General features: G+C 38.8%; 1 protein-coding gene and 1 long non-coding RNA gene across 2 annotated transcripts in view; one reads left to right on the top strand and one right to left on the bottom strand.

Moving 5' to 3' along the window:
• The window catches only part of rap1gap2b (RAP1 GTPase activating protein 2b), a gene marked incomplete at its 5' end in the record, with an annotated part of 125,081 nt that overhangs the window by 11,526 nt on the left and 95,750 nt on the right, over positions 1-17,805 (top strand).
• LOC147838893 (uncharacterized) lies at positions 1,433-10,947 on the bottom strand. Its single transcript, XR_015520471.1, has 4 exons — positions 9,408-10,947; positions 6,326-7,460; positions 4,782-5,852; positions 1,433-3,734 (listed from the first exon to the last, which is right to left on the bottom strand). It is a non-coding gene; the product is annotated as an uncharacterized LOC147838893 (long non-coding RNA).

Genomic DNA, 17,805 nt, shown 5'->3' with positions numbered 1-17,805 from the left:
CATCAGAGTGGAATGAAGCATCGGTTTGTTTGCGTGAATCACTGCATAACCCTGAATAGGGTCGTGACTGCAGATCAGACACATGGAAATGATCCGGGTCTGCCTGATATTGGCCTTCACAGGGCCAATTCATGCTTTGCTTTGAGGTGAATTGATGAAAGGCGTGGGTCATTAATGTTTCTATTGTGTTTGAAGGATTGTGTAGAGTAGACCACGTGTCTATTTTTAGAAATCCCACTGGCAAGGTAAGAGCTGGGGTCCTTTAATGTCCATCAATATGATTCATCTGATTAAACAAACCCTAAAGGACAGTTTTTTTTATATTTATGATGAAGAATGACGCAAATTGCTGCAATGTTGTTTACTACACAGTCTGTTTCACAGGCTAGAATGGAGGAAAAATATAAACAAATCTGTATTATTCTTATGGTTTAATTATATTTTCTGGTCCCCTGCTGAGTCAATTGGTGTTTCTGTGTGGAGTTTGCATGTTCTCCTGGTGTTCGCGTGGGTTTTCTCCAAGTGCTCCGGTTTTCCCCACAGTCCAAAGACATGCGCTGCAGGTGAACCCCTGTGGCGACCCCTGGTTAATAAAGGGACTAAGCCAAAGGAAAATAAATGAATGAATGAATGAATCAGATTGTGGCAAAAATCACATCAGCATAATATAAATAAATGTGGTGATGAACAGGAGAGTAGCTCTTAATTTTAGTTTACAGATTTATTTGAGTTGTTGTCACGATCACCAGCAATCCAGCCTGTGCAGATAGCTGGTAAACACACTGTATTGCATAGAACTACAAATCCACCAATATATGGACTACAAGATCCAGTCATGCACCACTCACACACCTGGCCTAGATTCCCATGATTGCAGACAGACACAGCTGAAGCTACTCATTAGGACTATTCATTCAGCACACACATACACTTCAGTGCTGAGTCTTGTTATACTGTTTGTGAACATTACAACGCATTTTCCTTGCCTTGTCTTTTACGTTTTTGTTTTGAACCTTGCTTTGTTTTGTTTGTTTTACCCTGTCTGCTGCCTGCCTTTTGACCATCCGCCTGTTATATGTCCAAGACTCTGGAATTGCCCATATACTTCTGTTTGCTTCTGTGTTGACTGCTGCTTGCCTGACCATTTTTAAACCTGCATTTGGTTCCGCACTCCCTTGTCAGTGTCCACTTAACATTACAGTTGTGCTTCATCTCATTGCCATTTCATTCTAGTTTTCTTGACAATACTGGTAAGCCAAAAATAGCTAATTTAAAATGTACGCTAGTTAGCTAAAATTTTAATAAGAATTACTTAAAATTATTTATAATTATTTAAATATTTAAATAATAATAATAAGAAGAAAACAACACAATTATTACAACTTTTAAAGTTAAAAGAAAAAAACAAAAGAAAAAATGTTAATGTTAATAAAATCTTTAAAAATTAAATAAAATGGTCTTTTAATTCTTTGTTATCACTGATAAATTATAAAATGGCAAACGATATTATTTTGTCTTACTAAAATTCTATCATTAAACACAAGAATCAATTGGTTTGAATTAGTCTGATATTGATATTGATTAAGTAAACTTAGACAATATTATGATGTATGGTATGTAACTTGTATAATATTTTTACAATTATGATACAATTGGATATTGCAATTTACAGTGTTATATTATTAGTGTTTTTATCACCTTAATTGTTACCATCCTCCCAGCAGGAAACTTAATAGCAAATTCCTACTGCACAAGTTTTACTCTGCAACGGGTTTTGCAAAAACAAACAAATGGCCAAAAATGAAGGCAAAATGTTCACACGTGAAATATTTGTCAATATTTGATATGCTACATCTTGACTTGTCTGTGATTCAGTTGCTGATTGCATTTCTATAGTAATCCACATGTGAAATCACAAAATCTGTTGGAAACCTCAATTCTGTATTCTCTATTCTGTTTTTTTTTCTTTTTTTAGAAAAAAATGGTCTAAAGATGTTTAAAATATTATGAAAAACTAAATATTCTCAGTTTGTGATGCAGTGCCAACAATAACACACATCCTGTTTTTAAAACGGCTCAATTCAAATCAAATTCCACCAAACTCTTACATCGCGTGAGGAACAAGGAGGAAGGAACAAGTTTACAACTTATCAAAAAAACACAAAAAGGTTTAATAGTCCAAAAGTATTACAAAAGAAATTCAGAAATATGAACACCAACAGAAGACTAACATCAAAAGCTGGCAAAATATTAACCAGCCACACTGAAACATGTGCTGAACAGAGGAAAACTAGGGAAACAAAAGAAATAAAACAGACGGTTCATGTGACAGATCACACAGGAGCTAGGAGGGAAGCTGGAGCAGGAGCATGACAGAGATCAGGAGACAGTCAGGATGATAGCTCATGTGGAATGGAGGGTGGGAGGAGCCATGGAGAAGGCGTAACCAATAGAGGTGGAGTCTGAGGAGGAGGCGGAAACCTGAAGATCTGGAGGGCTAAGGTGTAGTCGACAGGTCATCTGACTGAGGCGAAGATGTGGAGCCGGAAGCCTGCGATGAGCTGAAGTGACAGAGGTTTGAGTGGAAAAGAATGACGAGGTATAGAAAGACAATTAAAGTCTACAGGAATAGGAAGGTAAAGACAGACCTAGGCAGAGCTAGAGGAACGTGGAAGCCTGGTGGGGTGAAAGGCTACAGTGAAATGATTACATCAAACGTAGGAGGCAGAGATGAAGGACACATCTGATTGGAAAGTGCTGGCGACTGGAACACTTTCCACGTAACGGTGTGGGCTGAGGGTGAGACAGGGCTGGTGGACTGACTGCATGGATGGGGGAAACAGACTGCTCAGGCACCTGCACTGGCACGTCAGAAACTAGCAGATCAGGGATAAATTATTAAAGCAGCAGAGGAGAAGGTCTTGGTGGCACCAATGGGAGCACAGGAGAGTGATTGCTGGACAAAACTAGTGGAGCCACAAAACAGTCACCGCTGGATGGAACCAGCAGGCACGGGAATAATTCAGTCAATCCTCCATATCAAAATCCATTACATTGTTCCCAGGTTCCATTTTTAAAAAGTTCACTCTCAGCGATGGGGAAGTGGACAGGATAATCCCTTCCGATAATCCCTTATACTCCACAATGACTCCCTCAGGTCAGAAGGGCTACAGAGCTTCTCTTCTTGGGCGATGATCTGCCATGTTGCTCTGGTGACAATGGCTCTCTCATTGCGGGGAGTGGCGGTGGAGGTAAACCTCAGTGGGATAAAAAGTCATAGATGATCCATTTGACACCAGCACCCAGTGCAGAAACTGCAAAACTCTGCAGGCAATGTTCAGGTCAGCGTATAGAAATGAGTGCATGGTCCTGGCAGGAGGAGAAATGGGATATTTCTAGAAAAGGTTTTAGGTAGTCCTTGGGAGATTCCCCCCGCCCCCCTTTGAGAGATTCCATTAATGAACATTTATTAATTTATTGTTAAGTGTTACTTCATCATTCTTATTTGACTTAATTTGGTTTAAAAAGCCCCTATTATGCATTAAAAAGGGTCATATTTTGGTTTTGGGGGTCTCCAACATTGCAAGGTCAAAAACACTTTCATTGCCTTATAATATGCATTTATTTTACCTAATATCCCAGCAACTCCCATATGAATCGTTCAGTGATTCAATTGCTCCCAAACCCCTCCTGTGCGCACAGCAAATGGGTGGGGTTTGAGATCCGTACAATGACTGTAAAAAATATGGACGACGCGACAGCCCCTTTTCCCATTGAACGCCTTGAGGGCAAAACGCCTGCTTGACGGGCACAAACTTTGTCGCAAAAGACTGCTGAAATTGGAGCCTTGACATGCGCAGAAGGACTGTCTGATTTAGCCAGAGGAGGAGCCGCGAAAATGAGCGGAGTCGAGCTTCCAACCAAACGCTTTATGTAAAATCAACCACGCCCCCCGAACTTCTCAGCATGCGTTTGCTGTCATATCAACACAAATGGATGTAATAACGTTAACAAATATGAGGGTTTTATATATTCAATCGCGCCAGCTCCGGGCCGCAGCGCATAACCTACTCGCGGCGTCGCAGGCTGATTCCGCCTCGCATGCGGCAGCGCCGGCTCGCTCTGCCGCTGCATCTGGCTCGATTGACTCAGGCTGGAATCGGGCAGTGAGTCCAGGCATCCGGAGTAGGTCCAGCAGAGGTAGTCAGTCTGAGCTCTGAGGGGTAAGTCTCCGGCAGGCGAGAATCTAGCTGGAACTGGCCCGAGTGTATTTTGCTATCTGGGTGGCTAGGCTTACGTGTATCAGCAAACTAATAAAGCCCGAAAAAAGCCCTGACCTTAGCGAATAAACAGTGGTTCACCAGGATCATGTATGTCAGAAACTGTAGTTTACTGCTGAACTCATTTTGTCATGGTAAAATAACACAGAAATCGAATAATAACACTTCAGTCTTCTGCCGAAGCCCAGACGCGCTGCTTTGAGAAACTGTCGATCACAACTGTCAATCACGATGACACGCCCAGCATTAAATTACTGCTAAAAACAAACTGTTTACTGCACCTATTTCAGCACAATAACCAGTGCCTTAATCGACCAGAACCATCTTTCGGGACATTTTATTGCAAGTGTAATAATTTTTTTATTTGGGCTCAAGTCTCCTTCATTAACACGGAGGAGGCAGGCTTTATGAGTTGTACTGCAGCCAGCCCCCACGGGGCGATCTAACGGCCGAGACCTTCACTCAAACGCAGGCTTGCGGCACACTTGGTTCCGTATTGACGTCACGCTGGCATAACTAAAGACTTGTTACCTTGATGATTCATTCGAACCACTATGAGTCGACTCTTATAGATCAATCAATAGTTTTATACACGCCGCACTTTCAGATTTAAGCCTCAGCTGCATATTTCACTTCACTTAGAGCTTTGTTACACACTGCATGGAATGTCATTTTCAAAATCTCATAACAGGGGCTCTTTTATCATTTGAATCATGTATAAACAATAAAGCAATGTATTCAATGTTTTTTGGTTATTATACATGTCAAAGTAACCTTCTTTTGCAGCTCAGGTCAATTTGTGATTATACCGTTCCATGATACAAGTTTCAGCAATTAATTGACCCTTCGCTAAGCCACACGCTCGATATTTAGAGCACTGCTCCGTATAAGCCTTCGCCATAGTAGTCATACTAATAGCAATCATATTCAAATATTTGAAATTAGATATCAATAGAACAAAACCATTGCATTTCAATTTATTTATATCTTCCACTAACTGCAAATTAGAATAGAAACTGGATAAAGAGCACACAAACATACTGACAGTTATAGGTATTGTACATTGTCATGGGTCAATGATGCTAATATTTTGCACAAAGCCATCAATTTCCTTTTATGGGCTATTTTTTTTTTATGAATGAATGATGTAGAAGCACTGTTCATGAGTGTTTCCTCGTCGGTTTGTAACGGTATATTTCATTGCTCAACAATAAGTCTGCCAGGCTTTTTAGCTTAAAAAGAGTGTCGGCGCTATAGCCTAGTGGTTAGCGCGCCGACACATGGTGCAGTAGCACGTCAGGGCGTCCCGAATGCGAATCCCTGTTTAGTTAGTTATCATTAGATTATTTTCAATTTCACCTCTCCTGCTGGGCATCCACTAAACTGTTGATTGGTCAGCGTATGAGGCGGCTAGGCTAACCTAGCTTCAATTTTGATTAAATTATTTTCTAATAGGTTGCCTATTATGTCGTGAAAATACCCCTGTTGTGCATAATGCAGTCCTTTTTTGTCTGGCTTTCTTGGATATCTCACCTTTTTGCCAAAAATGACTAATTATATCCCTGGCAATGTCTGACACCGGCACATGCATATTGTAATAGACATGCCAGGCACGAAAGCTTGACAGGCGTAACAATACTAACTAAGGAGGGTGGGCTTAGCGCAGGATCAATTACAATAAGAAAATTTGATATCGTCATAAGCCTATTTAAAGTGAAACAAATTTTTAGACTATCATTATGCTTTACGTGCCTTATTTTCACTTTAACAGACCAAATTTAGTTTTCTTGATGATGAAAACTCTGCAGGTAAGCAGATGCACCGAAGCAAACACGTTAAATTGCTTAAGTGCTTTGTATACTTAAATCAGTTATGTAAATGGGGAAGATGGGCTCAGGTGTATATTGCAGCAGGTGCATAGGAAATGTTCACATGGCATGACATCAGTGCTAGTGTGAGAGGCCTTGTCACCTTCTTTGTGGGTGACCTGGGGCGTCATGTACGAAGACTTGCGTTGAAATCATACTAAAACATTGCGTACGCACAAAGCTGTAAATGTGTGTACACAGCAAAAAATTTAGATGTATGAAACACTGCGTACACCGTATCACAAGCACATTCTCTTTGTACTTCCGAATTAACGTGAAACTGAGCGCAACATGCACAAGCGCATAACCTCTTCCTGCCTCCTCCCCCGGATAAATATGCTAATGACTCTACTTTGGCAAAACCAAAGGAAGAAGCAATGGCAAAGGCAAGCAAAAAGAGAAACATTGAAGAGAGTGTGAATTAAAAGTGCATCTATTGGAGGTAGACTGGAGAAAAGCAGTGCTATTTGCAAGTTTGTTCTTCGGAATTAATAACAAAAGAAAAAAAAAATAGAGTGGGAGAGTTTAGCTGACGTGGTAACGCAGTGGGGTCTCATTGGACACCTCAGTAGAATGAACTTATAGTTATAGTGAAGAAGTCATCAGACAGAGTGGTATAGCTCATAAAGTACATGGCAACATGTTTTGACACTATCATTCATAAACCTGGTTCGAATCCAGCGTCTTAACTCATTTTTCTTTTTTTTCCTATTACATATCAGATTTTGCCTACTCTTCATCACGAGGAAGACAAGTAGGAATCATTAATAAGTGTGTGTATTATGTTAAGCGCATTTGAGCATCACATATTATTTGCACATTTACTAAATGGAAATGTTTCTGATTTACGTATGCATATTCGTCTTCAAATGGCGCCTTTATAGCAATTTGCGTGCAGTTGATCGCTCCTATTACATTGGGAAAACCGGCGATCGCTGCAAATTGCGCTTTGGATGGTCAACTGTATGGTATGGAAAACTCATATACCTGCTAGACAAGCAGATGATCCCGTCTCATACAGCTGCCATTGCACGGCTCAAATATACTTTGTAGTGTGCGATTTAACACGATTGCCTCTAGGAGTCGCCAATGGAAATAAAACAAACACACACAAGAAATGCACGTACGCCAGGCATGAAGTTGCTGTGGACCAACGCACATTCTTACGTTCATTTCATCGTTAGTAAATCCAAACATGAGTGTAAAATCTTGCATACGCAAAGTTTTTGTGCGTATGCGCCGTTAATACATGAGGCCCCTGATATGTGGTACACCACTTGAGATGCTGAAATGTTCCCATTGGTCAAATGACCTTCACACATTTTAACAGTAAATACTCAGAGAAGACTTACTGTGCGTTCACACCGAAAGCGGTGAGAGCGTCCAAGGTCACTCTGGCCGCCCTGGCGACAATGCTGTCTGCCTTCAGCTCGGCATCGAGATCATCAAAATTCGCTACATTGATCTCGTATTTAAAGGGGCCGTTGCAGCATATCAGTTACATTCCTGCAGTTAACCTTCATTTCACCTATATATATATAAAACATTACTGCACATCAGTAATTCGCCAGTAACTTATTTATTGCATGTTCCTGTTAGAAAACATTGTAAATATTGGAAATCCGGCGACCGCAATAATTAAACCCTTGGGAACAACTGTGGTCAGAACCAAAGTTCACGGGTCTGTGTTCTCTAAACTCCTCTCAAGCGGTGGACTTCTACATTCTGATTGCTTGCCTCTGAACGTCATATCTCATTACCATAAAGTTGACTCAATTTCAACTCTCTTCGACACCCTCTAATGTGAATGACATCCTGCTACTTTGACGCTCTTGCAGCTTTCAGTGTGAATGTGAAATTACATCTTAATGGGCTGCAAAATATATGTACACCATTAGAAATGGTTTTATTAGTGCATTATTTAAATAATCTACACTTTTCATTCTTGTAATTATTATACTTTTTAGAGATTTTTATTCTATAGATATTTATATATTTTTTGTGTCATTCATTTCTAATTTGCTGTATATTTTTAATTAGATGATGTTTATATAATACATATTTTACGCATTTTTAAGATGCTTTGGCATTGGCAATACTGTAAAAATGTCAGCAGCAGATTTGACTTGTCAGTTGGTGCACATTGCTCCTGAATAGAATATAGGTAAAACAAATTGTGGGTTTCTTTTTTTATTTCAACAGTTAAAAAAAAAACTTCCACCCATTGAAAGGAAACAGTGTATAATAAATAAAAATATTGCTAAAATCACTTTTTTGTCACTTTTGAGTAACCATGTGCCATGGGTAAAAGGTGTGTTTTAATCCAGCTACCACCCCAAGTAAATTTCAAACCTGTGGGAAGCACTGCTGTCCTACAGTAAAAGAAAGTACATATTACAGTTAAATACTGTAATTTACAAAAATTGTTAATAGTGTAATACAAATATTAACTTCAATGGGGAGTGGGAGAGTTTAGCTGACGTGGTAACGCAGTGGGGTCTCATTGGACACCTCAGTAGAATGAACTTATAGTTATAGTGAAGAAGTCATCAGACAGAGTGGTATAGCTCATAAAGTACATGGCAACATGTTTTGACACTATCATTCATAAACCTGGTTCGAATCCAGCGTCTTAACTCATTTTTCTTTTTTTTCCTATTACATATCAGATTTTGCCTACTCTTCATCACGAGGAAGACAAGTAGGAATCATTAATAAGTGTGTGTATTATGTTAAGCGCATTTGAGCATCACATATTATTTGCACATTTACTAAATGGAAATGTTTCTGATTTACGTATGCATATTCGTCTTCAAATGGCGCCTTTATAGCAATTTGCGTGCAGTTGATCGCTCCTATTACATTGGGAAAACCGGCGATCGCTGCAAATTGCGCTTTGGATGGTCAACTGTATGGTATGGAAAACTCATATACCTGCTAGACAAGCAGATGATCCCGTCTCATACAGCTGCCATTGCACGGCTCAAATATACTTTGTAGTGTGCGATTTAACACGATTGCCTCTAGGAGTCGCCAATGGAAATAAAACAAACACACACAAGAAATGCACGTACGCCAGGCATGAAGTTGCTGTGGACCAACGCACATTCTTACGTTCATTTCATCGTTAGTAAATCCAAACATGAGTGTAAAATCTTGCATACGCAAAGTTTTTGTGCGTATGCGCCGTTAATACATGAGGCCCCTGATATGTGGTACACCACTTGAGATGCTGAAATGTTCCCATTGGTCAAATGACCTTCACACATTTTAACAGTAAATAATTAAAAAAAAATAATTCAACATACACACACACACACACACACACACACACACACACATAGAGCAATTTAAGTTTTTTTTATAGTGAAAAAGAACCTTTAGAGAACCTAAAGGTAAAATAAATGCTGCAGTTCTATGGTACATAATGTTTAATTACCAAAATGCATTGAATAGTATTGAAATATACTGTATAACTGACAAGTGGCAAGTGCATACCAAAGAAAGTCTCGGGTTGCTGGAGATGTCAGGTTAAAGTGGTTGTATATAATAACAATTCTATGTTATTCAAATTTTAACTGCACAAATTTGAGTAAACTTGCTGCAGGTCACTAAATGGCCCCCAGTGTCACTAATAAGGTTTTTGAATGCTACATATTTATACGTTCATTCAATTTCCTTTTCAGAGGTTGTCACAGCAGAATGAACCGCCAACCATTCTGGCACATGGTTTTATGAAACGCATGCCCTTCCAGCTGCAACCCAGTCCTGAGAAAGACCCATAAATACTCATTCACACACTACAGCCTATTTAGTTTACCCAATTCACCCATAGCGCATGTTTTTGGACTGTGGGGGAAACCGGAGCACCCGAAAGAAACCCATACAAACACGCAGAGAACATGCAAACTACACACAAAAATGCCAACTGACCCAGCCGAGACTCAAACCAGCAACCTTCTTGCTGTGAGGTGACAGTGCTAACCACTGAGCCACCGTGCCGCTCAATTGCTTATATAGCACCTTTAAACAAACCCTGTAGTAATATTTGAATGGCTTAAAGTCGGCATTAAACAGATGTTAAGATTGTTCTTTTGTATGGTGCAAGAGAGAGCTTATTGCACAGCAAACACATGCATAGAAAAAACACCAGCAAATAAAGAAAACATCTTCATCACTTTAATAGCACATGAATATAAATTTGCAAAACTTTATTGTTAAAATGATGTCAAAAATTGCAGATAAGAATAATATTTTTAAAATATTAAGACCCTTTTTGTAGGCATGATGCAACAGACTAGTGATGCAACTGACAACATTCACTGATAACTATTTCTAATAGAATTTACATTAACTTACTGGCAGCAGTTTGCCAGTAATTTACTGTAAATCAGTTACAGCAAAAATACTATATTTACATTTACAGCACCGTTTATCTTGCTGTATATGTATTTATAGAATTAAATGTATATCTTTACTGTACTATATACAGTAATTTTCACAGTGCAACTTTAAAATATGGTAACATACTGCATAACTGTCCAGTGCTTCCCACACATAGACTTTACTTGGGCAGGCCGCCAAGGTATTGTAATGGCCCCTCAAGTATATTTGGTGGCTTTATTATTATCATCCTTTAACACTTTTTGGTAACACTTTATTTTGATGGTCTGTTTGAGTATTAGTAGACTGTTTAATATCTATTGAGACTGCTTTAATATCTGTTGATCTGTTGATACAGACATTTAACTGACTATAAGAAACTTTTCAAGTACATGTCAACTTACACTAACCCTAACCCCAACCAAACAGTCTACTTATAATCTAATGAGAATTAGTTGGCAATGTAACTTAATTCATCAAATGGACCATAAAAATAAACTATGACCCACTTTTTCCGCCTAATAACCAATCATATGTGATTAATTAACTGTACTGGAAAATCTCCTCTCGCCCTACACATTTCCTACTTCTCGTTGTGTGCGCGCATAAACTGTCAACACTCCCACAAACAATCTCACGTGCTGTGCAGAGACCCACAGAAACACGGCTTTTTGGGACTTAAAAATGCATCCGTCTGGGGTTTCTAAATCTTCTAAAATGTCTGGGATTCATTTTTTGGTTTCGCTTTCTAAGCTGTCATCATTTTTTATGTTAAACCTGATTTCCTTTCGATTGGCTTAACAGCTGACAGCGCGTGCACAGCTGCAAAACAGAAACCTTATATAATTAATACTTTGATCTAAACAACTCTATAAACTTTTTCTTTGATATAAAACTTTCTATTTACTCAGAGAAGACTTACTGTGCGTTCACACCGAAAGCGGTGAGAGCGTCCAAGGTCACTCTGGCCGCCCTGGCGACAATGCTGTCTGCCTTCAGCTCGGCATCGAGATCATCAAAATTCGCTACATTGATCTCGTATTTAAAGGGGCCGTTGCAGCATATCAGTTACATTCCTGCAGTTAACCTTCATTTCACCTATATATATATAAAACATTACTGCACATCAGTAATTCGCCAGTAACTTATTTATTGCATGTTCCTGTTAGAAAACATTGTAAATATTGGAAATCCGGCGACCGCAATAATTAAACCCTTGGGAACAACTGTGGTCAGAACCAAAGTTCACGGGTCTGTGTTCTCTAAACTCCTCTCAAGCGGTGGACTTCTACATTCTGATTGCTTGCCTCTGAACGTCATATCTCATTACCATAAAGTTGACTCAATTTCAACTCTCTTCGACACCCTCTAATGTGAATGACATCCTGCTACTTTGACGCTCTTGCAGCTTTCAGTGTGAATGTGAAATTACATCTTAATGGGCTGCAAAATATATGTACACCATTAGAAATGGTTTTATTAGTGCATTATTTAAATAATCTACACTTTTCATTCTTGTAATTATTATACTTTTTAGAGATTTTTATTCTATAGATATTTATATATTTTTTGTGTCATTCATTTCTAATTTGCTGTATATTTTTAATTAGATGATGTTTATATAATACATATTTTACGCATTTTTAAGATGCTTTGGCATTGGCAATACTGTAAAAATGTCAGCAGCAGATTTGACTTGTCAGTTGGTGCACATTGCTCCTGAATAGAATATAGGTAAAACAAATTGTGGGTTTCTTTTTTTATTTCAACAGTTAAAAAAAAAACTTCCACCCATTGAAAGGAAACAGTGTATAATAAATAAAAATATTGCTAAAATCACTTTTTTGTCACTTTTGAGTAACCATGTGCCATGGGTAAAAGGTGTGTTTTAATCCAGCTACCACCCCAAGTAAATTTCAAACCTGTGGGAAGCACTGCTGTCCTACAGTAAAAGAAAGTACATATTACAGTTAAATACTGTAATTTACAAAAATTGTTAATAGTGTAATACAAATATTAACTTCAATCAATTCTTTCTTTTAAAGTGAGGATTTGCAGCACATTTTTGTTTTGTAGCATTTGCAGTCTGTTTTTCAGTTTGTGTTTGTGTTGTGAGGCTTTGCAGCAAGTTGTTCACAATTTGAAAGATTGTTTGGGTGCAGAATGTTGTCAGATGCACAGATTTTACAGATGTTATCTTATCATACTTGTGCGAACCACTGGCTCATACGAATGCAGAGCCAGAAATGAGACCCACACTGATAGCCCCGCCATAAGGGCATTCAATAAAACTAGAAGTGAAGTAAAGTCATTTCAATGGGAGAGCGAAGGTTATGTTATTTGATTAAAGATTATAAGGGCAAATAAATTTTTACAAAATAATGAAGTGCACAGATACATTGTTTATAGCAAGCACTACTATATACATATAAATATAAGAGGAAATTTTAACTTCATGTCAGCTTTATTTATAAAGTGAATGGTACATCTTGCTAAAATAGGAAACCACTGAAGGATTTAAATAAATAAAAAACACATTTATTTTGAACTGAGTAAGGGCCAGGGCCGGAGTGGGACTCCTTTTCAGCCCTGGAGTTTCAAGCCTCAGACCGGCCCACCTCAGTTCACGACTGACTATATTAAAATAAGGTCATTTCCAAATCAGTTTCTAATGACACTATCACGTCTTTTTTTTTGAGAAAACAGCTGCTTTAGAACTTCAAATGTTCAACAACCCTAACAGAATTATATGTCTTAACAATAAAAATTAAAACAATAAGTTACTCTAACGAGAATCGAACCCGGGTCCGCAGCGCCTTTTTCTAATGTGCTAACCGCTGGACCACAATAGCTGCATTCAGAACGGAGACACAACTGAGTTTTATAATCATTAAAATAGATGAAAAGAGAAGAGTTGCGGTAAAATAATGAATAAAAAGGCTGTGGTCAAGTAAATAAATAAATTTGAAAAGTGTGACTGCTGAGAGCAACAGATTCTGCAGCTTGGGACACCGGCCCTCGCGGCCAAAAAACGGACCGGCCCACCGGGAATTCTCCCGGGCCTCCCGATTAGCCAATCCGGGCCTGGTAAGGGCTGCATGCCTTTTTTTAGGTATGCCTTGGTTGACGTCAAATAGTTGCACTTTGTGAACTACTGGCTCTACCTGTTGCTATTTTTAGATGCCCGTGGATAAGAATTATTTTTCCTAAAGACCCATGCCTTTGTTCTTTTAACTTTAGCCCTGAAGGCTTTGAGGCTTTTAGTAAATCACAGATACTTAAAGGTAGCATCAATGCAGGTGGCGATGCAGTTGCTTGTCATGACACTGCAGTCACTTAAGGAGAAATTTGAGGATTATTTGTAAAGAGACATGGTGATTCGTTGGTTTCACTGAGGTCAGTAAGCGTAAAGTTTTCTCCAACTATTAATGCAGATATACGGACAGATGTTGATAAGCGTATGTATGTGTAGCGTCAAACATGTCACGTCTGCCATTTTATTAGACTTGTTCACACTAAGCACCATAACTATAAATATAACAATACATTTACATTTAGTCATTTAGCAGACGTTTTTATCCAAAACTTACAAATGAGGACAAGGAAGCAATTTACACAACTATAAGAGCAACAATGAATAATACATATATTTGCGTTCACACACTGATGAATGATAACGATCTGTTTATTTTTAGATTATGCTTTTAACCAGTGAATTCAGCTCGGTTAGTGATTGCTAGGAAAAAAAGCACAAATTGTTTTCCTCATCTGGGGTATCTGAGGTACTTTTAGTTTCAATTTGTGAGTATTCATTCATTAATTTTCTTGTCGGCTTAGTCCCTTTATTAATCTGGGGTCGCCACAGCAGAATCAACCGACAACTTATCCAGCAAGTTTTTTTTACTCAGCGGATGCCCTTCCAGCCGCAACCCATCTCTGGGAAACAGGCCCGGATTGGCTAATCGGGAGGACCGGGAGAATTCCCGGTGGGCCGGTCTGTTTTTTGGCCGCGAGGGCCGGTGTCCCTAGCTGCTTGCACTCTCAGCAGTCACACTTTTTTCTTCTATTTATTTTTTTGACCATAGCTTTACTCTTTTTAATCATTATTTTACCGTAGTGCCGCTCTTTTTATTTATTTTCTCGCAGCCCCGTGAGAAAAATGCAGCCTGCAGGTTAACTAACGTTAATGATGATGATGTAATGCAACTATCGCCCCAAACAGCGGCACCTTAGTGAATATAAGAATTCGAATAAAATGAATAAAACACCTGCTCAATGAAAATCAAATGATTCACTACATTAATAAATCTGACATAACTTGATCAGAAATCTAAAAATAGGAGAAAAAGATTGAGCCATCAAAAGAAAGTAGTGCTGTGTCTTAAGGGTCGCAAGTCATTAGTTATTTTTTTCTCTCACTGTAATAGCGCCAATGTGGTCTAGTGGTAAGCACATTGCATTGCAATGGTAAAGACCAGTGTTCGAATCTCCCATGAAAAATCTTTTTTTTTTTTTTTTCGATTTTATTGTTAAGACATAAAATACTGTTAGGGCTGTTGAACATTTGAATTTCTAAAGCAGCAGTTTTCTTGAAAAAGACGTGATAGTGCCATTAGTAACTGAATTGGAATCAGTCGTGAACTGAGGTGGGCCGGTCTGGCTTGAAACTCCAGGGCTGAAAATGAGTCCCACTCCGGCCCTGCTGGGAAACATCAAAACACACATTCACACCAAGCAGCAACCTCCCGCTCTCCCTCAGGAAGCCAATACGAAAGTAACTAAAACTGCAATTCATCCGAAATTCCGCTAGTCCTGGCCGATCCTGGCTCCAAAACAGAGCAAATTTCAATTGAGCCCACTGTTAGAATGGGAAACTTTACAGCAGAAAAAAAGGTGTTTACAGCCTGGTACAATAAAAGATTTTGGTCAATACAGCTAATATTACCCTTCATGACAACTGTGAGGGGGGTGAATTTTTTTATAACTCATCCGTTTTCTTTATATTTAGTTATATTAAGTTTGCAAAATTAAGGGAGTGGCCACTTGATTGACAGCTAGGTCTCGTTGGTCGCCGTCACATCACCTCAGCTGAATCCTGCAGATTAGCCACTGAACTCGGCATATTTATCGTATTTCTGTGTTGTTTTATGTGGCTTTACACAGTCAACTGCCTTTTGGACTTGTTTCCTACAATTGTTAGATGGCATGGCATGCTGAGTGAACTTAATTGTGCTCATAAACCGTTCACGTGGTCTCCGTTTCCCATGTGAGTAAAGTTATATACTTATATACCATCTCTATTCATGTATTTGTTTTATTTAAGATCATTTATCGTTTATATTTATATTTAGAGCTGTAATGCACTTCAGAATCTGTTAGATTGATTAGCTGTAGGCTCTAGAACAGTCATATGAAGCGTTGTCATACAGTGTTATGCTGGATTTCATCAATAGTCTTACATTTACTAACACAGACTATATCTGAAGTGTTTGGAAGTAATTCGCGTTTTCCTCCTGTTGAAAAACGTCATAAGAACAATGTTTAGTGGCTCAATGTATTACAGCAGTGTTTTTAAAAGTCTAAACACTTTATTGATATAGTATACAACCAAGCACAAGTGCTCAGAATACAAACGAGTCACAGGTGATAAAGTATTAAGCGTTCATCCATAGTAAAGTGTATCTGAACCAGATCCAAACTAAATGCCAGCAGGTGTCTGTAGCTCAGCTCAGTCTCCGCCTCTTTGCCCTTGTTTGGTATCCCGCCGTGGGTGCGTACAAAATGGCGACGGTTGGCTGCGCCTACTTGTGGCTTCTTTTGCACTCTTTAGAAACCTATGGGTGACGTCACAGATACTACGCCCATATATTTTACAGTCTATGATTCACACACTCATACACTACGGACAATTTAGCCTACCCAATTCAACTGTACCGCATGTCTTTGGACTGTGGGGGAAACCGGACAACCCGGAGGAAACCTACGCGAACACAGGGAGAACATGCAAACTCCACACAGAAACGCCAACTAAGCCGAGGCTCGAACCAGCGACCCAGCGACCTTCTTGGTGTGAGGCGACAGCACTACCTACTGCGCCACTGCTTCGCCCAATTTGTGAGCAGTATAACTAAATTGGCCGTAGTGTATGAGTGCGTGTGTAAATACGAGAGTATATGGGTGTTTCTCTTTACTGGGTTGCAGCTGGGAGGGCATCCTCTGCGTATAACATATGCTGGAATAGTTGGCGGTTCATTACGCTGTGGTGACCTCTGAAATGGAGACTAAGGTGAAGAAAATATTCATACATTAATTTGGGATATATAGCAATATATTGTTCATTAGCAATTTTTTTTTCAAGATTATCTTTAAATAATGTTTGAAAAGAATGCTTAGCATCAAGTAGAGCTTCTCTATACTGTGAATTTTATTTTTTCAATGGATTCTGATTATTTTTTATGTATCTATGATATAGTTTTATCCCTTTTAGCTGTGGTCTGCTGTTGTTTTACATTTGAAGACGTTTTACAACTGTATCTTTGGAATTATCTTTATAATTATTGTGCTTGTTGTGAACAGGCCTTAAGCACAGTCTTTACTTTGGGTGTTTTACACTCTTTTTTAGGAAAATCAACAAAAGTGAAGACTTATACTGCCAATGTGATAATGTATCAGTATTTTGTAAAAACAGCAAGAGGCAGTGCCAGTAACTCACCAGAGGCAACCGTCTGACATCAAACGATGCACACATAAAATAATGGTGATTTCACAGTCCAAAATAAATGTGGATTAAAAAAGGTAATCTTTCATACTACATGTAGCCTTTCTACTACATATTTCAATAAGAGACATTTATCTTCTTATATTACTAACATATGAAGCTGTAGTTTGGACTTGTTTACAGTCTAATTTGATGGATGATGCTAGTAAACAGGTGGAAAAGAAACAGGTGGGATCTCCTCATCCAACCAGTCACCCACTGTTCAGTCCTGCTTTCAAGGGTGTGGATGAACACACACACACACACACACACACACACACACACACACACACACACACACACACACACACACACACACACACACACACACACACACACACACACACACACACACACACACACTTTTTTATGTGAATAGTGGGGTACATTCCTTAAGTATTATTTTTTTTTATAGTGTACAAACTGTATTTTCTATTACCTCAGCACCTAACTCAATGCGATACCCCTTACAGGAAACTGCAGTTTTATTTACCAAAAAAACACACTTTAAAAAAAA

Source organism: Danio rerio, chromosome 21 (assembly GCF_052040795.2).
Source record: "Danio rerio strain M-AB ecotype USA chromosome 21, GRCz13ab, whole genome shotgun sequence".
NCBI lineage: Eukaryota > Metazoa > Chordata > Actinopteri > Cypriniformes > Danionidae > Danio > Danio rerio.
Note: the sequence above shows the minus strand (reverse complement) of the source record. Positions and strands in the feature narration are given on the sequence as shown.